Raw genomic sequence first — 25,482 nt, 5'->3', positions numbered from 1 at the left:
ATTTTCTCCACTATTGGTATTCTGTCATTTCATTTTTTACTTAAAGGGAATTCTTTTTCTGCTTACATGGTGGTAGATATTAGTATTTCTTTTTCAAATGAACACAACATCTCTCAAAACAATAATGAAAACTAAAGGGCTTGACTAATAATACTCCTAAAGATATTTTCAGGTCCCATTATAGCCCTTGTTCAGCAGCAGAGTACTTGTCCCATCACTCCGGTTCACCTTAGCAACTTGCAGAAGCAGGGCATAGCACCGAGCCTCTGTGCCCACACCTTCCAGCTCTGCAAGAGAACCAGCAGCTCAGGAAAGCCTCTCCTCTGCTTCTGTGTATACGTACCTCCAACACCTCTGTCTAGGCACTGATTTAAGCAATCATGCTGTATGAGCTGTGTATAAAGTCATATGGGGAGGGAGGAGAAGCAAAGAGAAACAGGGTGGAAGAGAGGCAGAGACAATTACGTTTCCCTTCTCAGCAAGAGCAATGACAGTCTTATCTTGAATAACAACCCTGCTTTTTAAAGGTATTCATAAAACAAAATGTAAGGTATACCTGCTGTACAATTACATAAGAAAAGTTTAGATTCTCCAAGAGTTTTCTTGATACAAAAAAACCCACTGCAGCTGCATAGGACAATGAGAAGCAGGCCTATTTTTCAGTTAAGAAACAATTGTACTTTTACACTTGCACTGAGCTCAGTCCTGTGCCAGAATTCAAACGCTCATCTTTTCATTGCCTAATTGTAATGTTTAAAGTACCACTGATACAAAATAATACATGTATAAAGGGCACAAATGTTTATATTTAAGGGATGTAAAGAGTAATTTCAGAACATGTATCCATAACTATTGAGCTATCTTTAATCTTCTACCCAAAATCTCAACATATTCCAGATAATAATTTTCTTGTAAACCCCAAAGCTTTATATTTTCACATGAAGCTAAATCTAGACTCTATTAATTAGACTATAGGTTAAAATAAAAGATCTGAAAACCAGCAAAAACTAGATCAAGATAATGCAAGTTTTGTCTACATATTTGAAAGTTTATTGTACTGTATCAAAGGCAGCTAAGAAAAGTAACAAAATAATTCTAAACAAAAACACTATTGAGAAGCTTCACAAGTCATCTTTGCTCTTACTTTAGGGAAAGAACAATAAAATACAGAAAAAGAAAACCAGGAAAATTAGATGGGGTGAGAAGAAAGGAAAGAAAATAAGGTTATGCAACATTTTCTGCACTGAATGGAATGTTTTCACATGGGAAAACTAATTTCTCCAGTTCTTCCCCACATTTTTTCCTATAAACAAGAACCCTTTATATCATCCTCTCCTATCATATCGAAGTGTAAAAAGGTGATCATCAAAATATTACACAAACCAGAATATTTCATTCAATGTATCATCCTTCTATGACATTGGAATGAAACAACATGATCCTCAAAGTCTTAATAACAAAGCAGTATGTTATTCTACAATACCTTTGTAATATCCTCATTACTACGCAAGAACAAAACGGCAAGTAATAGCTGAATTGTGAGACAAGTGCACGTTACTAACGACACCCAGATCAAACCCAGCCATATGAGTTCTGCCAAACACAGGCTAACTCTCAGGTACCACTAACAAATGATTCAGCCTCATCATTACTCAGAATTTAACCTAGATGTGATGCAGTCCCGGATCACTCTAGTAACTTTCTGTTAGAGAAACAGAGACAATTTGCAATGTCCATACAAAATTCAGAACAAGCTAGCAAGAATCTTCAAGGAAGCTTGTGCCATTGGTATTTCATACATAATCATACATGCAAATATATCTGTATATTATTTATGAAATTGCAATGTTTGGTTTTAAGGAAACTACACACAGAAAAAGCAGCCTGCAGCTTAAAACCAAGAATGTAATGTATTCAAGATATAACATAAAAGTTAACCAAAGAACCCTGGGAAAGCTGGGACACACAGAGGAGCATTACACAACATTGTAAGATGTCCAACCGACAACCCAAACCAAACGGAAGAGCTTATAAGGGCTTATTAGACATGCTAGACAAGCTGGAACAGGTAAAGATGACCCTTGTTAACTGCAGTTCTAAATAATTTGAATATCTTCTGATTTGTCTTTATTATAAATCTATGCTTTAAGTAAGCCCATTCTTTTATTCTTGTACCTTGCTCACTGATACTCTCAGTAGTCTAGCAAAGAGCTATGATTGCTATGATGGAGCTACCATTTGAAAGTAGAGTTTCAAACTCTGAGCACTTTTAATTGCAACCAGTTGTGGAATTCCCAAGAGTTTGCACATCAGTGTATCGTTGAACCAAAAATATTCTGCTTATTGGTCAAATTGCCAGGATGTGGTGAAATGACTTACTTGAAGGCACAGGCATGAGGCACCCTGAGGATTGCTCTGTTCCTCCATCATCCACTCCAAAGAAATGACCTTTGGTTTAGATTCACTCAGGTATTTGCTAACATATTTTAAGTTACAAACAACAAAAAACACTGGAAGGGATTTAGAAAAAATAATTAAAAAAAATCCCTTTCTAGTTTCTTTTAATTACCAATTTAATACATTTCAGCAGCTTTTTTGTTTGCTTTTCCAAAAAGCCACATATAACTAAGACTTCCAAATTACTTATGTGGACTAATTCATGTCTATTTATCATTAGTCTTGCTTCATATAACTAAGTATATCATTATATGATGACTTACATGAATTCATGTAACCCTTATTTCTTCAGTGTAACCAAAGGCAAAATGACAACCTTCTAACTCATTGTATGCTTCTCTGCAAGATGAGAGCGCACTGTGGCTTCTTTTCAACATCCTATATTATGCACAGGAGTCAGATGAGTACATCAAAAAAACCCAGACTAGTTGGAGGTATATGACTGAGGCATGAACCCGCAAAATTCTTGCTTCTTGCAGTTGCTTTGCAGACATATCTGTTAATCTCTGGTGAAGGACACTAACATTGAAAGCTACCTTACAAATGCTTAATTTGTTTTTAAGCATACAGCAAAGGAATCTTTGACATAAGAAGTTCTATAGAATTCAATCCTAAGAAACAAGAGAAAAAAATTGTATGTGATCAGGGAGAATTTGATTTTGTTTTCCATGGTCTCATCCAAATAATCTGATGTTTAAATTTCTGTGTAACTAAAGCAAGTTTTTTTAAAAAAAAAAAACAACAACCAAATTCAAATGACATTTGTTTAATTTTCATTTTTTTTGAAGTTTCTCCTAGCACTGACTTGGTGACAAAAAAAGTTAAAATGAAATAGAATTAAAAATAATTGGTTTATGGAAAAACCTGAAAGATGCCACATTATTGTGGAAAAGTTTCTTTAAATTTAATCTATATATTTTCAACAGAATAGTATTTTATAAAAGATACTCCTTGCAATTCTAAAAAAAAAATATGCACAGAAAATGTTGCCCTGGGAAGTAGTTAGATGAACTTTAGAAAACTTTTTCTAATTTCTTTCTAAGAAAGATTAAGGCAAGCCAAGGTCCACAGAGAAGCAAAAAAAATACAAGTTTTGAGAAATATCCTTAGAATATCAACTCCTCTATTAACTGAGCTTGAACGCAGATGGTTTCCAGGAGTACTGGCAGCTTCTGGTTGAAATGGCATTTGTAACTTTAAACAGTAATTCTGTTAGAACTCTGTAAGGTAAAATAAAGTACGTTTGTGACTAAGTGGTTTCCAATAGCAGTGCATTTTTTTTATGTGGTACTGAAAAGCATAAATATCAAGAGGATAAAAAGAAATACTAGATTTCTAGTTAGAGCCATGGCATGGCAACAAAACAAGCCAGTCAATATGACCACTTTTTGCTTTTCTGCTTAGTGTATAAACATGTTAAAATTTCCTGTTTGCTGAAACAGAGCACATAGCTTCTCTGTTCAAATGCAGCATACATACCACTTCTGTTGTATATGCCCATCCCAAAGATTGTAAAATAAATAAGAATCAAAGGAAGATCTGATTAGATATCATCACCAGCAAACACATAATGCTGAGGTTTCACAGACCTTAAATTCCTGCTGGTGGTGTTTTTATTGTTATCACAACACTCAACAGTTTACTAATCCTTCAGTAATCAGAAATTAAGAGGAAACCACAATAACTATCCACCTACAGAAAGCCTCAAAATATAATAAATACACAACTAAAATACATTACTGTTTTCTAAATAGGCAAAAGGTAAGCTACATATTTAACTGGACAAGAAGTATTTGATGTTTATGCTGATTTAAATATAGAATCATAGAATCTTAAGGTTGAAAAAGACCTCTAAGATCATCAAGTCCAACTGTCAACCCAACACCACCATGCCTACTAAACCATGTCCCGAAGTGCCACGTCTACATGTTTTTTGAACACCTCCAGGGATGGTGACTCCACCACTTCCCTAGGCAGCCTGTTCCAATGCCTGACCACTCTTTCGACAAAGAAATTTTTCCTAATATCTAATCTAAATCTCCCCTGACGCAACTTGAGGCCATTTCCTCTTGTTCTTTCGCTAGTTACTTGGGAGAAGAGACCAACACCCATCTCACTACAACCTCCTTTGAGGAAGTTGCAGAGAGCAATAAGGTCTCCCCTCAGCCTCCTCTTCTCCAGGCTAAACACCACCAGTTCCCTCAGCCGCCCCTCATAAGACTTGTGCTCCAGTCCCTTTACCAGCTTCGTTGCCCTTCTCTGGACACGCTCCAGCACCTCAATGTCTTTCTTGTAGTGAGGGGCTCAAAACTGAACACAGTACTCGAAGTGCAGCATGACCACGTGGAGTACAGGGGGACGATCACTTCCCTACTCCTGCTGGCCACACTGTTGCTGATACAAGCCAGGATGCTGCTGGCCTTCTTGGCCACCTGGGCACGCTGCCAGCTCATGTTCAGCTGGTTGTCAACCAACAGCCCCAGGTCCTTTTCTGCCAGGCAGCTTTCCAGCCACTCTTCCCCAAGCCTGTAGCGTTGCACGGGGTTGTTGTGACCGAAGTGCAGGACCCGGCACTGAAGCCTTGTAATATGTCAAATATTATATGTCAATATATATGTCAAAGGATTGTTTTTAAGCACAGAATGCTGCTGTTCTGGTGAATATAAATACCTTAATGCCAAAAAGTTGTTTAGCAACCACCTAAAGGAACTGCTATCTCAATTTATCAATATTTAAAGTTCGTATTTCATAATTATCACAGTATGCATGTTCCGTATTCTCAGAGATAAAGTTGCCAATAAAATTAAAAACACACTTAAAATTACAGAGCATTGAATAATGATTGGAATAAACAGGTTTTTGTCTTTGATCCACCATTGTCCTCAGTTCAATGCTACCCCAAGATTTTTCCTGGTTTTATTTCCCATCGTAGTATTATACACAAAACCTTTCTATCATTACATAGCATTTGTACTGTTATATATAATGATATATACTTACTGTATGCAAATCTCTGCATGTATTATTATACAATTGTGTTAAAATTGAACCCTTAAACTACAATGCGTATCCATGAATCCCCATCTAATTCGTCCCAGACAAAGACTAAACACTGTCTTTTTAGAGAGGTTATGTTTTTTTCATACTAACAAGGGAGCTTGTCTAGTCTCTTCATAAACCATCAGCTTATTGTAATTAAATAATCTGAAGTTCAGATGGCAACAACTCCTGTTCCTATATACTTATATAGATATATTATATAGAATACTTTCTATTTCTCTAAGAGTATCACCTTAATGCATGATGACTTGACTTTAGGTTCAAAATTGAAACATAACCTGACATAAAAAATAAAAATTCCTCTTGGACGGTGAATTGGAAAAGGTGGCAACAAAACACAATACTCCGAATTCAAGCCTACAGACTTCACTGCTTGTACATAAGAAGTTATACTAATGGATTCTGCAGTACAATTCTTGATTTATATAAAACATCATGACTACATGATAGTTCTGAACAAACAACAGTGGTTAACTTGGGAACAAACAAACAGGATGCTGAAGCAAATGATTTCAAATCATCTTCTCACTGCAGCTTCTGTCATCTATAACCACTGGCACAGCAGACAACATTCCCAAATAATAATTTTGGAATTTACACCACTAATGAGGGAGGTAATTTGAGTGCCAATAAATTCCTCACCTCCCCAAGTATTATCCACAAGAAATATTTGATATTTGATTGCATGTGTCAATAGTTGGATAAGACCTACTAATCTGAAAAAACAAATTGGGGACATCTGTTAAAGACAGCAAACCTTCAGATAAATAAACCGTTAATCTCTAGAAACATTAGGATTGTTTTAGGCGCAAGCAATTAGAAAATGTAAGGCTGTATAATCTCCAGTCACCTTTTATTAGCTATGAACACCTTCCTATTTTTTAAGGCCCAAGAAGAAAAAAAATTACATTAGGATTTAATTTCAGATGATTCTTGTTTCAAGTTGACAAATTCTAATCCTCTTTGGCATATTTATGACCTCAGAGAGCAACATGAACAAGATAAGGGATACAAACAAGGTAAATAGTATTTTCATACCTTGAGAATGCAAGGCTTCCATCAATTTTATGACAGTGGATATATTTTATGGTTAGCAGGTAGAAAGGCAGAGAAGAAAAGATAGTCTGCAATTTATTCAGTAAATTTAATTCCTAGCATGGAATAGCCAATAGATTTAGTAGATTGCTCTTTCTTTTTAGTTTTTTTTTTAAAAAAAGATCTAAACAGAGGCAATACTCACATTAGTGTGTATTCTACTCCACACACACTTCTCCTCCTCAATGTCAAAAGAATTGCTCAGACATCAAACAAACATCAAAGGCCCTGTTGATATGTTTTAACAATTATCAAAACCTGTGCTGTATATGGCTGGATGCATGTTTCATTTCACACTTGCACTAAACACTGAAATCTATCCTACACTTAAAGTCACTCTAAGGTTGATTTGGACTGGAAAATCAAAATATTACCAACTTGTCCTGCAAATTAAAAGTGTATATACATCAACACAAAAGCAATCGTTTTCAAAATTTCTGTTTATTTCCTATTAAACAGACAGTAATTTTAGCTAGCAACTGATCACATCTTTTTCCATATGGCTTTAACAACTATAATTTATTTTTTTTTAAAACCCAATTATATGCAAAGTCTTTGGAGTTACAAACTACTAATTGATCAAAGAGTCTTAGGGCAAAACTATCGAGACAAGGATAATTTACATTTTCTTTGCAAACACCACAACTCATATTATGCACTTAAAATGAATTATATTTCAGGCATTATTCCAAGTCCTGTGTTACTATTTATTTCTCAGTGTTGCATGGGGAAAATGTGATATTACTTGGTTAGGTCTTAAACATTTTCTTGCCTAACAGTACCTAATATAAATTCTACATGACACCTTCAGAGTATTAAGCCAAGACCTTTGGACTGTAACAAGAAAACAAAAAATTATGCAATGCTTGAGCCTGTATGACATGCATTAGCAGAAGTTACATGTTTTCCTTTATTAGGTCTTTCACTGATTTTAATGAGTTGTTACATAAAGATCGCATGTTACAGAGTCCCATCATATGATTGCTTGTGATTTTTTTTTTTAAGGTCTCTTCAAATTATCATGATTTAAATGATACCTTCTTTTTAAACTAATTGTGTCTGACTGTCAGTTAGGTAAACCAGAGAGAAAGGCAGAAATCCTGAAGGTATTAAAGTGACAGAGGAGAAGATTTACTTTCCTGCACTGGCTGAGACATCAGCATGTGCACAGCGCCCTTTTCCAGTACTGCTTTAATATTCTGTATATATTTCAGTAGGGTTAGACCACACATTCAGCATATTTTTTCCAAAGTCTAAAGCTATTCACTCAACTGTATGACAAGGGTTTATTTTGGTCTATAAAACTAATCCTGGAACTGTACAACTAAAATAGCTTTTCACCGCAACAGGTGTTAGTTGATCATGAGCAGAGCTGGGCTTAAAGCTCTTCGCCACAGCCGTTAGAAATATCTCTCAGTGTTAAAAAGTCAAGAGCAAGGCCAAAACATGATCAGTGATCTGCATCAAGGGACTAATTTAATTAGAACAGTATTTTTAAAATTTGCTTTGTCTAGTCTTGTCTGGTAGCCTCGGCACTCGAGTTGTAACATTACATCACTGTAAATACAGAGTACCTTTTGTTGAATTTGACTGCTAAAACAATACTATCTGATACTTTTGCATTTTTTTTATACTTCAATGTGTTTGAATGAGATTCTTTCACATATATAATTTCAGTCTTGGATAACTGAATGCATTTGAAATAAACCAGTAATTCTGAGAGTTTTAAAATTAAATATATGTACACACAGAATGGACAGTTCCTTTTTTCCCCATTTGCAGCTATGAAGAGTTGTTAAAAGTTTCCTTTTTGTCTGTCCACACTTTATAAAGCAAAATGTATGCAAAGATGTTAAAAACCTCTTAGATAAACAGTTAATTATTTAGACTACACTAGACTGATTTAGAAATGAATGCTAGACTCAATATAGCAGCAATCACATTGCACTTACCAAAATGCAATTTAAAGTTCTTAAGTATCTCACTTAATCTCAGTTTGCAAGTGACTGACTCTCTGGAATTTATCATATTTGGAATTTATCACATATGAAGGTACATTAAATACAATATAAGAGTTACTCAGTAGCTGGCTTACCAACTCAAAAGTTAGAAGGGAAGACTAGAATAAATTTTCTTCTCACAAGACTTACAAAATATTCCACTAGTGTATACAAGAAGGCTAATTATCATTTCACTTTAACTCTATTTTCCACAGGTTTTTTTACCCCACTCAAACAGTGTTTGGTAGCAAATGGGTAGCTCTTGATAATATCCACCCAAAGGAATCCTCATATTCCATCCTGCTTATCACTCTAAATATATTTCCCCTCCATGGCACTGGCTTTAAGCAGTAACTCTTACTCCTTCTGAGATCTACCTTGCAAAGAACAGATTCTGCACAATTATTTATGCTAGGTCACCTTGGAAATTGTGCCAGTTTTTGTGCCATTTCTGTAGTACCTAGGACTTCAAGGAATAAAAAAATCTGTCATGAAAGCTTGGAAGTTAGTCCCCCTGGGTCTTTTTACACAGGCAGCAATGACAGGAAGGTTCCCTAAAGAGACCATTTTGAATAGGCATCAACCTTAGGGGCTCCCTAAGAAAGCCTCTTACTCTCCCTTGACTTTGTGAAGTAAACTAGGTTCCTGGCTTATGCACATCGGTTAGTTGCCCAACTGAGATACTTATTGCCAATGAATCCTCTAGACAGATTCTCAATAATTTTATTGTACTTTCCAGTCTCAAATCTCATTTGGTTCCCTTGAGTTTGTCATGGGGCTGCAGACACCTCTGAAATGGCGGTTTCAGCCAGGTGGTGGAAAAGATATGCTCTAAACCAGACTTTCTCTATAGACCACAGATTTTAAAGTGAAAAAAACCTAAGGTACACCTTGCATCCTGCTATAGTTTAACTCAAGGCAAGGACCAAATTGAGAAACATGTAAGTGTTTGCACAGATTTAATCAGTTTCAGTATTATACTAGTTGGTATGCTAGCAATTGAGGGAAAGGAATATGAATCAGTAGTCCCATTACTAAAGTGAACTGTCTCTTTAAAAAGAGCAAACCACCCCATTGCGTACAACTCTTCTAAATTTCCTCTAAAGACAATTAATCATATTTCTGTAGATGGCCAGCCAGCCAAAGAAAGTCAAGAATAATTTGCATTAAAAGGACATTGTCTCTTTTCACTGAAGATATTGGAAAGGAATACTGCAAAAAGAATCATGAGTGAATTCTTTTACAAAATGAATGTATCTGTTACTTTCAAAAGTTCAACTCTGCCAAAACACTGTGAAGACTATAATCTATTACCTGCTCAAAGATACTGTGTTACTACCCTCATTAGAAATATCAAGACACTTCAGTATCTTTCTTCAGCTATCTCTTCTACCTACCCTCAAAAGAAGGCATTTTGTTGAAAAAAAAAACAAACCAAAAAAAAAACAACACAGCTGCTTCTCAGCAACAGAGTAACATTACTCCATATTCACCAGCATCCTTTTCCTCTGTCCAGTCAACACTCAGACTGAGCATACTCAGCTGACAATATGGCTGGAAGTCCTGATGGGGAAAAAGGATGACTTCCCAAAAGAAAATATCCTCAGACTTCACAGCTTGCTTGTTCATCTTGTTTTCTCTAACAAAGGCAACATAGGTAGCATTCAGGTAAAATGAGGCTGCCTTACCTCTGGTCTCGGTTCTTGTAAGTATCATTAGTTAGGAGAACATCCAAATTCCCCTTCCATTCTCCATGATCGTCTCATTTGAAACCTGAAGTCATCCCTAGGCCAGCTCTCATTTGCAGTGAATTTTATTTTGTTTTTGAAGGACAGGGAGCGAAAGACACATACGAAAGGTCTACATCTGCTGCTTTTACTAACAGATATAAATATGTTGTTCTGTAAAAGGCTGCATCTTTCTTTTTCCCTCCTTCTGCTTCCATATACACTTCCTCACACGCAGAAAGAATACCAATCAAAACAACTCTCGCTCTCCCCAAGTACACTTTTCAGTAGTGTACAGGGAAATGGTTAAGCACTTGTTAGAACAATGTTCGTGTCCAAAGCTCAGTCCCTATCTGTTTCTTCTTCCTGCTATAGTCTTTACGTCTTCTGAATACACATCAAGAATTTCCTGAGCTTTCTCTTAAGTTGGATATTTCTATGGTTTTTCTTGGAAAAGCTCCTGTCTCACTCCATAACCTTGTGACTCAGAAACACGCAAATATTGTCTGTATTAAGAAATCGAAATTAAAGAGGGTCATTTAATGTGGACATAGGTATACTGGAATCTGATCTCTAGTTAGAAGTAGAAGAAACACAAACACATAATGATTGTCTTTCCAGCTAGCTGTAAATTTGGCTCTGCAGATAAAACTGAAATGGCAACCCAGTGTCCCCTACATTATACACTTCACAGAGAAAAAGGTCAAAGAAAACGAGCACTAGAGAAACATTCCCTTGCAAGGGAAGCCTCATGTGTTCCACAGAAAAAGCTACGTGAAAGGGTACAAAGATTCACGCTTACTGAAGAATTTTCAGTGGAAACAAAAGACTCAGAAAAAGCTTTGTCTGGATTTAAATATGACAAGCTCAGAAAAGCAAGCTCACATCAGCTTGCATGGAACAAAAATAAAACAAAAAGTAGAGACACACATAGTGAGCTATAAACGTGATTTTTTTGATTCCACATAATGCAGTCTTAGTTAACTTCCATGCACACAGGTACGTAACTTTCGGAGACCTATGGAAGGAACAAAAATCACAATCCAAAGTCATCTTAGACACATTGGAAAAAATCAACTCAAATCAGGTTCTGCTAGGAAAATGTTTTAATGCTTTTTTCTCCATAGGATTTCCTACTTTCTAACAACAGCGCAAAGGTATTATCTGAGTGTCAAATTATTTGTTCAGTTGTACTTATACATCCAAACTGCAGATCTATCCTGGATGTCCAAAATTATTTACATTTTCTTCCACATTAAAAGGCATCGACTGGCTGATATTTAGCAAGTTTGTAAGAGCTTAATACTCTGCGATGATACTAAGTGGTATACATATTTCATCCTCTTGTAAGAGTTAAAAAAAATAAATTTCATGCTGTTGCTTAAGCTGGTTTTTGGGTTGTTTTTTTTCTTTTCCAGAGACTATATAAGTTCAGAAGTAAGTTTTCCTTGGAGGTTCTCTATTTTTTTAGAAGGAAGAAACTAGAGAAGAAAAGGAAATGTCATGAAGAAAGAAGATACTGTTGTATTTAAAGGAATCTACTTTCAATGACTAGCAAAGGGTAAACCACATAAGATATGGCTCCTATTTTCACTTCGAATGGAGTCCAGCCATATTACCGACACCCGCTCTGTTGCGCCAAACATATCACTTATTCTGTGTTATGCTGAAAACAACTTCAGCCAGATTTGACTGTAGTAGCATTGTCTTTTTCAGGTCTGTGGTTTGGACTTACTCCTGAAACAGCATTAGTACAGACTTCCACACCACATCACAGTACTGCATTTATTTCCTAAGGCCCAATCTCAACAGCAATAAATCAGGGTTTTGGATTCAAAAGACTAGACTTTAACTCTTTGGTACCAATGATAAGGATTTCCCCAGGAATTAAACAACAGTGAATTTCTCGTTTTAACTGCTCAGCCTCAGGTTCTGAACACATCATGTGCTCTTTTGATAATATCCTGAAAAACAGAAAAGCACATTGAAGAAATTGCTCTCTGCATAGGTAGCAAAACAGTGAATTTGGCTTGAGAATGGCTAGATATAACATTTTAAAGATAGATAGTTTCAGGACTATATGCAATGGTACATGCTGTCTGAGGACTTGCAATCTGTTTAGCCTCAAGACAAACAAAGCAAATGACTGAACAAAGGGTGAAAGATAGAAAATTGGTGCCAGTGGAGAATATTTTCTAGCTTGTTTCATTCAGTTCAGTCATGTGAGAAAAGAAACGTGTCCTACCCCCGCTAGGTATTCCCTTGGAAACTACCACAATAGTGGCTCTTAAGTCCTCTGCCCTGCTTGCTCCACCCCACCCTCAGCCTTGCCTCTCCTCTCACAAGGACCGTTTTTGGAACAGACAGTGCTATAGGTTAACTTGTCCTCTGCTGATAGGTATTTATTCCTTAGGGAGACAATTATGACTTTTTATCTTTCTGGTACTACTACCTGTGGCTACAGACAAGAACCATGATGTGTCAATACTTTCTTTAGGTTGGTCAATTCTTTCTAAGCATGTATTATTATTATTTTTATTTTTAAAAGTACTTCTTAGTCTGCAAAATCCAGGTAAGACTACACATTAAGGTTCCTATTTCTTTCTTTCTGCTTCTTTGCTTGTTTGAACTGTTCAGGGCAAACTCAATGTTTGCAGCACTCCGCACCACTGCAAAAATCCCTTAGGCCTGACAGATCCTGCATCCTTATGCACCTGCCCCAGAGTGGTGGGATTTGTCTGCTTTGCCTGCCTACTTGCATTTATGAGCTCACCGCTGTTTTTTCCATCATCGCATTTTTTTCCACAGACTGCCAGTGATGCTTCCTGCTTATTTGGTCTATCAACAGCCTCTGGAAGAATACTGCTTTATATACTGCTGCTATCTGATGCAGCATAGATTCTTACTATAACTGAAACTTTTGTCTTTGCTTTTGCAATGATATCTTCAGGACAAATACCATTTACAATAATTATCCCTAAAATACCTTAACTGAGTATCTTTTGCAGGAAGAGAACGTAGGGTGGCAAAGATACTGGTTCTCAGACAGGTTTGAAGCACAACCATAAAAATTATACAACACAATGGAGCCTTAAAATCTCCCTTCATATCCTCAGAAAAAGGCATAAAATTATCTTCTTGAAAAGAACCAATTTAAAAGTTTTCGTAATTTCCAAACTTTAAGATTACTCAATGGCACAACAAGAATACCTTAACAGTTTTATACAGTTTTTATATTATAAAAATGCCTTTTGTGAACTCATCCTATAATGCTGTTAACTAGTGAAAATCAGCTATCACATTTTTTTCTGTAACAGGAACAGACAAAAAAAAATAGGAAGAATTACATGCCTAAACTAGTGATTTATAACAAGGCTGCCAATGACTTTAATATTAAAGCCGTGTCAGCACAAAGTATAGAATTTCTATAAAACATCTTCACAACCTTCAGTCTGTAAGAACAGCTGTCTGTAGAAGAACAGTGAGGCATAGCAGAGAAAAATCCACACAATGCCAGACAGGACTCTACAGCGAGTGTGTCATATCTGGGTTTCCCCTGTTTTGAATGCCAGCATCCACCACAGGAATTCTGTCTACAACAGTCTCTACTGTTTAGCAGACTGCATATTGCAATATTTGGTGTTCACAAGTAAGTGTAATGTGTTGAAGGCAAGAGGCATGCCTCAATTACTGATTGGTGGGCTAAGTGGGTAGGGTCAAAGTCTGACCATTTCAGTGAGAGTTCTAGGATGGTCTCAGCAGTTTTCCAGGAAAAAGCATATTAGCAAGTCTCGATGTCCATTAAAAAAATATTTGATTTCTGATTTCTTCCAGTTCCTGACTTTACCAGTAGAAGTATTCAGTCTCTTTAAAGAGCTACTCTTCCCATTACATGCAATAGGATCAAGCTGCTGGAGGTCACCAGCAGCCTGGCTTTAAACCTTATTTGGAAACGTTTAGTTTCCAGGAGCAAAACAAAGCAGCTCCCTGCCTTTCAGAGACTTAAAGACACAATGGTCCTGAGAGAAGACTAACTCCTTAAGCAGCAAGCAAAAGCAAGGCAGGAAAAGAATAAAAATAGTCACAAATACGTGAGGAAGGAATTAGGGAAGATGAGAGTAAAAGTCAGATAAACAGGAGGTGAGAGCTGACAAAGGAGGGCTGAGGGGAATATGGCATGGATGAGCAAACAAAAAGGGAAGCTGACATAGGCACAAGTGATTAATACTGAAAAAAAATGAGTGAGACATTGCTGGGGAGCATGAAAGAAAATCCTGTCTCGGTGGGCAAAACGTTCCGAAATCTGACAGAGTTGTGTAGAGAAGCTATGCTCTGAATATATTTATTAGAGACCAAAGGCAATGTCTGGGATGTGCTTAGACATGAGAGATGTTAAAAGCATGAGCTGTAATGGATTAAGATTCAAACACAACAGTCTAGCACCTGTCCAGTTGTATTACGCATATAAACAACAGCAGTTATTAAAATAACTGTGAAAATTGGATGAAGAATCAGAGAGTAGTTTGAGTTGGAAGGGATCTTTAAAGGTCATCTAGTCCAACCCCCCTGCCATGAGCAGTGACATCTTCAACTAGATCAGGTTGCTCAGAGCCCCGTCCAACCCAACCTTGAATGTTTCCAGGGACGGGGCATCTACCACCTCTCTGGGCAACCTGTTCCAGTGTTTCACCACCCTCTTCATAAAAAATTTCTTCCTTGTATCTAGTCTGAAGAAGCTACAAGACATTTTCCTTAGACAAACAAAATGGGCAATCTTTTTAGTTTTGCAGCTCCAAGCTTCATATTTTCCCATCTCTGTTAGAGATTCAACAGACAGATAAATAAACATTTGACTACTATTAAATAAGGGAAAGACACAGAATATACAGACAAATAAATACACATACTGCAGTTCTTACACAATAAGCTGTAGGATGAGAAATATGGCCTTATTCCAGCAACTTGGAATGCTTGCGTTCTGAATCTTACTAAGCTATTAAACAGTGTCAAACCATGCAAGGTGTTCAAAACAAAAGAAAAACAATTTTCTAAACATATTTTCTTCCTTTATTCTAAAACTAAAAGGGTTTCACCGACATATATTAAACTGAAAAGCAAAGAAAACATACTCAGTTTTAGCCAATGATAAAAACCAAACCAGGTATGATACTAATTTGAGGGAATGCAAATGCATATGCTCCTCTTCTCTGTGTTGTAATTTCAAAATCAAACACCTCATTTTACAGCGCAGAAAAATCTTTCACAGTCTATTCACAGAAATCTGCAAAAGTTAGTTTCTCTCTCATCTTTTCTCTAGACTAGATAGAAGTCATTGCAGAATGTGTTGGCCAACATATTCTGACAAATGTACTGAAGAAAAATCTAATTGACACAAGACATGAAGTCTTTCAAGAAAAAAAGCCCAAGCTCCAATTTAATTAATGCAAGACATGCTTAAGGATAATATAGACAAGGCGTAAAATCTTCCCAAATACATCAAAATACACCAGCTAATATCTAGTGTCATGATTTTTATTTCAGTTCAGAAAAGGCCTCACATCTCAGCTTCTCAGATAGAAAAACATTAAATAGTTTAAATATTTTTAAAACATTTTTGCAAATTGAAACAAATAGAACATGATGCTTTTAAGCATTCTATTAGCGTTTATTTGAATAGTCTTCATAACTAACAGCTCTGCTTGCCATGATTAATGCAGCCAATCCAAACATGTCAAAAGTATTTATGCCATACTATATTATCATATATGCTAAGCATATAAATTATATACAGAAAAAACTCTGAATTTTCTCACAGTAATCATGAGACTCATTTATGATATACATTGCATGAACAGTCCACTAAATGAGCTGGCATTGTTCCTATTTCCTGATGCAATGAGCTAACCTTCATAAACAGAAGATGACCCTTTCCTAGTCATGAAAACTAATTTCCAGTTGTGCGAAAACATAAGGGTCATGAACACATGCAAATTACCTTATGAAATGTTCTTGCACATTTGATCTTACAAATAATTATTTAAAAAAACACTTTGCTTATCAGTATGGAAGTTATCCCAGTAAAAATGTATTTGTGGAAGAAAAAAAAAAAGCAGAGGGATGGGGTCTGCTGGCAAGAATACATGCTTCCCCCTGCCTCTCCTTTAGTCATAATGCACTGTTTAGTACATAATCAGTACTGGAATTCAAGCATTCTGTAAATACAAATAAAATAAATGTGCATATAACCTCCATGCAGATGATGTATTTAAATGTTTCACAAATTAATTTAATCTTAACATCTTAATTTTTGGTCAACGCTGCTTGAAAATTCCACTTTAAACTTGCCGTTTTTAATAAAAGACAGAAAAGGAAATATTGTAGAAATACCAGAATCAGAGCTGCTTAACCTTTGTCCTTCTATAACACAGATGGTACCATGCTTTTCCACAACATACCGAAGCCAACTAATTACTTATACAGGGGCAGCACACTGTGCAAAAACATATCCAAGATCACAGCTGAACAGAACGGGGTTTACCCAAACGAGGGCAGCTAAGCACGTAAATGGATATTTTGCTGAATCTAAGCTGTAAGCATTTGTTTAGGAAAATTTTTCAAAAATAGGTAAAACCCCCCAAATCTTTCCCCTTTACATCTCCTTTCAAAAGCCTGTGGTTTGTAGACTTAGAACTTGATTAAACATTTTTCCCATGAAAATCTTAAATTGACCATCAATAAATCCGCAGAAGAAAATACTAATTAGAAAGCCCTTCCAGTAGCTTGGCTGCCTAAAGCTTCAAGAGTTAAAAAAAAAAAAATCATTGGAGACATTTCATTTTTTCATCCCTAGTTTTGGGGGAATTGAAAAAGAAATTAATGCAAAACACAGTAAGATAGATTTATTTCTTATCAAGTTCATCTTGTATTTTTCCCCAAAGTAGCTAGAATAGAATAATAGCTAGAATTGACTGCTCCTGTTTTTCTTAAAAAAACAACAACCACTGAACAGTGATATTTTAGTGATGATAAATGAATCCAAGAGTATCAGATTTGCACACTTCAGACACCTGGTGGGGGAGGAGGGAAGGAAATACATACTTCATGCCTACAATCAAGGACTACAGCATTCTAATCAAACCTATCCTCAATTGTGTAATAAGTCAAAGAAATTCTGTTACTTTTTCAATATTTCATCTTTAATATAGACCAGAAAGAATGTTTGGAGTGCTGATTTGAGAAATGTTCTACTTCCAGTCCAAACTACAGATGTGATAGGATCAGAGAAAATAAAACTCAGTGACTTAGGGACAGTAGCAAGTTGACCAGCAAACAAGAATTAAACAACCTTCATTTTTTTCAGATGTTATGGAATAAGCAAGATTAGAGTTATATTTGAAATGTTGGGTTAGGAAAAAAAAAAAAGAACCAAATGAAGGGACAATACTAAAACTAGGCAGAGGAGATGAGGGCAAGACATTAGGACAGCTAAATAAACTTTAAGAATAATTCTTCCTCACATAAGGTAAAAGAACAAAGATGTAAGTTTAATCTGAAAAAAGGAAGACTTGGATTTACCCCTTGCTTAGTTCATCAGCCCCCCTCCCCAGCCAGCCAGATCAGTAGAATATAAATCACTAAAAAAAAAAGCGACTACTAGTACTGATAACATATGAATTGAACTGATCATTAGAATACTGTTAAAAAGGGAATATTAAGCACAAGAGTCTTATTTCCTTCAGATGATAGCTCAGACAGCATTTTGTTGAATAGGGCATTTAATTTCATCATCTTGTTGCAATGAAAGCTTTCTTGCTGAAGAAAATTATAAAAGTTGTAACTGGTAAAGAGACGAGGGGGAAGGGAAGCCTGTGACATGTCAACTGGCTGTCAGAGAGGTTGCTAGAAAAAATAAGTGAGCTGCTGATAGATAAAAAGGAAGGAGGAGGGGGAGAAGAAAGGCTGCTGTGGGAAAAAATGTTACTAACTGTCATCAAATTTGCCTGCTTAACTTCTAAAACCTTTAGACAAGCAAATAATCTATTAATATTTAAACAAGATTTTCATGTTCTCTTACCACTGCGGTTGCAGTGAGACCACTAAAATCTATTGCTTGAGTAATTCTGTACAGATTATATGGAAGAGCAGACTATTCTAGAAAGGAAAGGCTATCTCAAATTTCTTCCTGCTTAGAAAGGCACACAATAAATCAGGAATCATCTCCTGTAAGATATGATGCAAGCAGAGCTGTGGATCCCATGGACTCAGGGAAGAATGTAGACCACAGAGGAGAACAAAGTTAAAAGGGATAAAAGTATCAATTATGTTGAAATCTGATATTCTGTAAAATAAAACAACTTCAAACAGACTGTTACTTAATCTCAGTTTTGGAATGGAATGCAAGCTTCCCCCTTGCCCTGCAACACATGTACTACAGCACCCGGTTACTTTACCCTAAAACATCTAAATTCATACAATGCAACAGCAGCAAAAATAACCGACAACACTAGGTTAATTTCCTATCCACAATACTTTGCAAACTAAGTACCAGGCACTTTGTGAATAAGCTTCCAAGAAACCTAGTTGAGTCTTTGCACATGATACTCCAGCAGAAAGAGGCAGCTTCTCTTTTGCTATACTCAATCTGGTTTCCCAGTAATGTGTGATGGGCCAGAAAGCATACACGCAGTAAATTAACAGCAAGTGTTTAGATCCTGACATTCCTGGAAAATGATTCAGACTTTTGAATAAAAGTGCAACAAAGGAAAAAAAAGGAAGAAAGAAAAAATAGAATAGCTTTGAATTCATTTACTTAAAAAAAAAGTCTTACTAATACTAGCAGGGCTTTGCTGGGAGAAAGTCTTTACAGTGTTATAATCTTGTAACCAACAGAGGCTATTCAAAATGGGCAACACTGCTCAGAAAAGAAGTGAAAGAGACTTTTTATAAAGCCATGAAAGTTACAGCAGTAGAGACACATGGCACTCTTAATGAGCTTTTCAATACTCTTGCTGGTTATAAAACATAAAGAAAACTGCAGCCATTTTCTCAGCAGAGAAAAATGCACTGCTTTTATTTAAACTGTATAAACAGTTTCTCTTCAGAAACCAAATTGGCATGTTAGTTTTACAGAGGTTTTGATAGAAAGGCTTAACATTAAAAATATCATATGCTGTGATTTGATTGCTCCCTAGTTCCACATTAATATCACAAATGCCATACAAAAGATGAGAAAAACAAAGCATTCCCATTTCCACCCTCCACTCCCTCCTCCCAAAGCCCCCTTCCTACAGTGAAAAGCAGAAAAAGTATTCATATATGCATACACACAAATACACTCAATAAGATGTGCACTGTAATTCTTTGCAGTGATTTTCAAAGTTACCAAACAACATCAGTTTCTATTGCACTCAATAAATGCCCACCTCTGAAAAAATATAAAATACGTCTCCAACCATTTGCAAACTCCTTAGCAAAAACAGTCTCTTATGGAATCAGTAGCTCAACACAGCGGAAAAACAAAGGACATGAAGCATTCCCATCTGGTCCATCTTTGGAATACACAGTATTCCTTGGATTTTGACAGACTCTCTCCACATTCTCCAAGTCCTTGATCAAACCTTGGTATCCTTCATGGCATTACTGGAACAATTTCAGAACGATCAGGTATTTTTGTTAGAAGATGGTGAATAATTTTTAAATTTTGTACTCTGAGCAAAATAAAAACTACTACACTTTTTTTTTTTTCCCTGCTTTAAGAAAGATATCCTCACCTGTTCAAAGTGTTGATAGACAGAAGAGCTGCCAGAGCTTCCTTTTGCCAGTTTTCACCACTTAAGGAAACCAACTCTCCATGCTCTACTCTCCATAAATGATAGAAGTCTCAGGAGTGTAACAAACCAATGCAACTAAATTTTCCACGGTCCCTTTTCTTTCCCTTCTCATCTTCTATGGATTCCAGAGGATACAAGTATGGGGCTAAGATATCAGAAGCAAAAAAGCAAGAGGCTTCTCTTCCACAGTTTCTAGTTGCTTTTTCTCCTCAGTCCCTTATAGGTTAATAATAACCTATAGGTTAATATGTCACTACCACTCAAAGTCTCTTGATCATAAGACACGATTAAGGGAAAAAAGTAATACGCTCATCACATTTACCACAAAGCCCATTTGTCCTGGACAAAGCAAGGGCTAGGACAGATGGAAGGGGTAATGTTAAGGACCAGCTGCAGCTCCTTAATCCTGGATATTCTGTTGGAATGTCATATCAGACTATGAAACACTGAATTGCCTCCCCAGTATGTAAACTATAAGCTATATTATAAGCTTTCTATAAAGCTGTAAGAACTTGTATTGCAGAGTCTAATCTTATTAGTGTTTTTTTTTTAAAAAAATCCTCATTCTTCTCTTTTGTAAGAGACAAACGTAACACCATCCAGTATTTAATCCTTCCCCTATCTCCCTGCAAGAACTGCATAATCTTAAAATTAAGACAAAGGGTTTTACCAGTTCTTACATAGAGCTTTCATATGTTCCTGGAACTCTTTTACATTTCAGAAATACTTTTTAGTTTCCTGTTCTAAAGTTTATGTTCACATGATGGCTATCTTTTTATAAAGCTTTAAATGTAATCTTTAAAAAGTTGTTTTAAAAAAATATACTGAAATATCCTGTACATTTATATTAGAGTGTTGTTCATTTAATCTCCTCTTGGGTATATTGTCTTAACTGTATTACCTATTCAAAATAATACAAACAGCAAATATTTAATAGAAATTATTTTAAGACCTTACTTTTGCTCATTTACAAAAAGGATTTTTTTTTGTTTCTAAAAAGTATTTGGGCCACTGATATACAGAGATCAATGATGTACATGTGAACTTCTAGGGGAAAATTACTGCCCAATACAAAACCCAACAGACTTCACATTTGTATTTTTACATTAAAAACAATCCACTGAAAACAAAGATGGGATAAGGAAGCATATTTAGGCATTGTAAAACTAACTTGGGGAGCTGGGAGTAAACTAAGCTACAAAACCTCAATGTGAAGGCCGTACTGAGTTAGTTCTTTGGTTTCTTGCATCGTACACTTCCTATACAGAAAGCTCTGGGGAAAAGTTTATTATAAGGAAGAAACCAGTAATTCTAGGAGAAAAGCACTAGGTTTCACTACTGGTTTACTGCCCCTCTTTTCCTCTCTTAAAAACAGCTTTTAAATGCAATATTCAGTTAGCTCAATCAGAAAGTTTGCTAAATATCATATGCATAACTATGTCTCTGAAGCAGCTTGTGTGATTTCTAAAAAAGATCTTAGCTTTCTTAGGAGTCCAAGTGCTTACCATAATAGAATTAAAAACATTATAACTGTTTCCCTAAACCATTATGCGTGAGAAAAAGAATATTTAATTCTCCTTAAAATCAATTGTTTAATTTTGTGTTTATTCTTAAGTGCATGTGAGCTACATTACTTCTCATATAAAGATATCAAATCAACAATTTAACTATAAGCAGAAAAAAAATTAAATGTATCTAATTTCAGTTATAGATTATGAGCTCAAAAGTTGAAATATTATGCTGATGATAGGTGAACAGATTTGCCTAGAACACCTCAAGCACTGAAGTCCAAATTATTGTACGAAGAGTAGCTATCCCAGCCAATGAGACTACATACAGAAATACACAGAATTTGATACACGCCCACACTTTGCTTCAAAAATTAGCAATACTAAAAGTAATTCTTTGATACAAAAGTTAGTACTTTTAGGTCAATGGCAACTGTTCCCAAGCGACTTCAGTAAATGAAAAGCTGCAATCCTTTGGTATTTGACTGCAGTCACCAAGCAGTGACTAATAGTGACTTTACAGTGCTATTTTTAGGACTGTAAGCTATGCTTTTTAAAATATACACATGTGTGTACATATATATGTTAGAGATCCAATAATTTGCAACTTCTACAGATCTAAAAGGGAGTTTAGAATGCCTGTTTGACAAACTACACCCAGTATGAGACAGGATCACATCATCTACTTAAGTTCATTTTGATCACCCTTTCCCTCTCATACTACCTGGACCTTAATTCTCTCTGCTTGAGAAAAACTGCAGGTCACATGCATTTATTTTGCAATGTCGAAAGCAAGAGGATCTCTTGACAATTCACTGATCTATTAAAAATGCCTTACAATTTCTCAAGTTTCCTAAGATAGCTTGAAATACCCTTGTTTCTTCAGGAAACAAATGTCAGCAGATATCAGATGAATGCATGACAACCATCTAACCAGCCTGCAGATTTAGGAATCCACATGTAGGCTGAGAAGATGCCTGCTCACACACACACACATACACACAGCAGTTTAAATGATGCTAAAGAAATTACTAGAGCAGCATTGATATAGCGCTCATTTGTCTGCTTCACTAGGTAGTACCAAAGCTTGGTAAATACCTTAAATACAAGTGATAACATTTGCAGTGCCATTTACTCAGCTGGCAGACACCATAAGAACCAAGGCTGTGTTAACAGTCACACAGAACATCCCTACTGCCAGGGAGCGCAGCGATGGATTTGCTTGCCGCAGTGACTCAGAGCTAAGACGCAGAAGAGCTCAGAGATTTTATAATGAAATTCTGCAGTGACTATCCACAATTTTAGGCTCAGTTGCAAACTCCACAAAAGATGCCTTTATTGAAAAGAAATTATATAAGCTAACATCTGATTCCTGTTTTCACTCTCCAGGAAAGTTTTGGGATGCTAACGTTACAATTCATACTTGTTCTTGTTTGTGTCTTGGGACCATAGGTCAAGATCAAAGAAGAAAATAATGGAAAGACTGAATTGTGTCCCTACATCCAGTTAACTTGGAAACATTAAGCAAAAGTTTCAAAGAACACTATTCTAACATTGAAATTTATTATTTCCTCTAATTTTTAGTCTACTAGCTACTTCTTTAAGTCACTGCTGTCCACTGAATTCTGTGCTACTAGAGAGATGTACGTTCCTGTTCTTTTATCGCTATAGATCCTTCTTTTTTTGCCACTCAGAGCACAAATAGGGAAGCCTACGCATATCTTTCAGCTGTGTTTCTCTGGAGATCTATCCTAATAGTGGCTGCTGATCTTGCAAGTGTGAAGCAAGCTGTAGCTGACTCAGAAGCTCTATAAAAGATAAATAAATAAATGAATGAATGAAAAAATAAGCTCCCCACAGTCACTGCAATAAATATTTAGAAGCAAGTTCATCAGCCCTCCTATGATTTTTGAGGAATCAGCCACTAGATGGCAGGAAAATGCAGTTTAATTCTCTCATCATTATGAAGAATCACCCAACAGATCTTACATCTCAGATAACAGGTAATATGGTCTCTCAAGCAATAGCAGAAAAAAAGATGACAGTAAAGCTGACTATCTTTCTTGCCTAATATATGTGCTACCTTGACCTTTTCTCCTCTGCTGTAAAACCTGAAGAGTGTTTAAATGTTTGAAAACTCAAGTGTTAAAACAAGTAAACCCTATTCCTAGTTTCATTATTCTGGAAAGCACAACATTATGGGAGTAGGGCTAATCTTGTTAAAGATGTTCTGTTATTACAATTTCACTCCATTTAATATTATAAGGATAGAATATGTGGAGAAGTTATTTCAAGATTCAGGTATATAACGGCTGCTTTTCCACTCAAGAATTATGCAAACAATAGTGGGTAGTGGGAAGACTGAAGCAGGGAGTATACAAAAAAGTCCAGGGAGTTTCACAGGAAATAAAATATGAGAAGCAAAATTCTGAGTTTTCATAGAAAACCTGCAATTTAAAATATATTATTTTAACAACAAAAATGGCAGGGTTTGCTTTAATGAAATTATATGCATGTCTTGAAATTTCATACACTTGCATCAACATTAGTTTTGCAAAAAAATTATACTGTAATAGTTTCACCATTTTATTTGTACATAGTTATTCTTTCTGTAAGTTTTTTTTTCTCCTTTAATGGTCATCATTCTTCAATATCCTTATTGGGTACTTCAATTACTACAATATGAAGTGAGAGTGAACAGTCTCATTTTTTTCTACATTTCATTTTTTTCCTGCTCTCTATTCCACCTTTTAAAAAACCACAAAAACACCCCAAAACAAAACTGTAGTTCAAAACAAAATACTGCAGAAACTGTGAATATATCATGAGAAAGCACTATGATCATTGTAGAACAAATAGAAAACCTACATAAGTCAAACTGTTTTACAGTGATTCATTCAGCTCCCTCATGCAGATCTTACGTGTACTCTATTAGCATAGGGACCTAAACAAACATTACTTTAAAACCAACTTATTTTACATTTATCTATCTAATAAAAAGATTAGGATTTTCTTTTTACATATTGAACTTCCTTTTACCATCACAAAAAACTCTTAAACATTACCATAGTTAACCTTACAGTACTGCCCATAGTACTTTCACATAACTACAAGTGTCAGTGATGAAATTCTAGCTCAGTTGAAATCAAATAGATATTTGTTGAGATCCTATTTGCAAACTCTTAACAAGAATTTACTTTTTCAGATGGCACTACTGTGGCAAAAGGGTCTCAGACTACAAGGCTTGGGTAGGAGAGCAAGTCCTCTTTACTGCACCCAAAGCTGAAATCTAACATTGTGGAAAGTAAGCAAAAATGGCAATATAACCACTAGCCTTTCCTCCTTCACCCTCCCATATAAACTATTGTTGAAAGGCACACAAAACCGGAAAAGATCAAGGAAGGAAAGCAAATCATGCTTTGTCTTGAGTAAAAAAATTACACTGAAAAAATACTGAGTTACAATTTTCAAGGCTTCTTTGGAATTTACAGAATTGCTCTGCAGCAAATCAGCCATTGAACTGGGAAGAAACATATCTAAGCAGAACATCTGATACATAGACTGAATAAATCTGACAGAATAAAGCTGAAATTCCTTTTGAACTCCACTTAAACACTATTCAAAGAAGAACACTTTCAACACTAGTGCCATAGGAAGAGTTTACTGTAAAAATACATAGTTTAATAACACATAATAATTCATACAGTTAAAAAACCCCAAACACACAAAAAACGTTTTGTGCATGTTTTCAGGTTAAATTAAACTTTTAGATGTCAAGCTTATCCTGCATGAGGATGTCTCGAAA

The 25,482-nt window shown here is 35.8% G+C and overlaps 1 protein-coding gene across 1 annotated transcript in view; it reads right to left on the bottom strand.

Annotated features, from left to right (window-relative positions):
• TTC27 (tetratricopeptide repeat domain 27) overlaps nucleotides 1-25,482 on the bottom strand; it is a 127,388-nt gene that overhangs the window by 57,933 nt on the left and 43,973 nt on the right. The window lies entirely within an intron of this gene.

This window comes from Grus americana, chromosome 3 (genome assembly GCF_028858705.1).
Source record: "Grus americana isolate bGruAme1 chromosome 3, bGruAme1.mat, whole genome shotgun sequence".
NCBI classification, from domain to species: domain Eukaryota; kingdom Metazoa; phylum Chordata; class Aves; order Gruiformes; family Gruidae; genus Grus; species Grus americana.
This window is presented reverse-complemented; position numbering and strand designations above follow the sequence as displayed.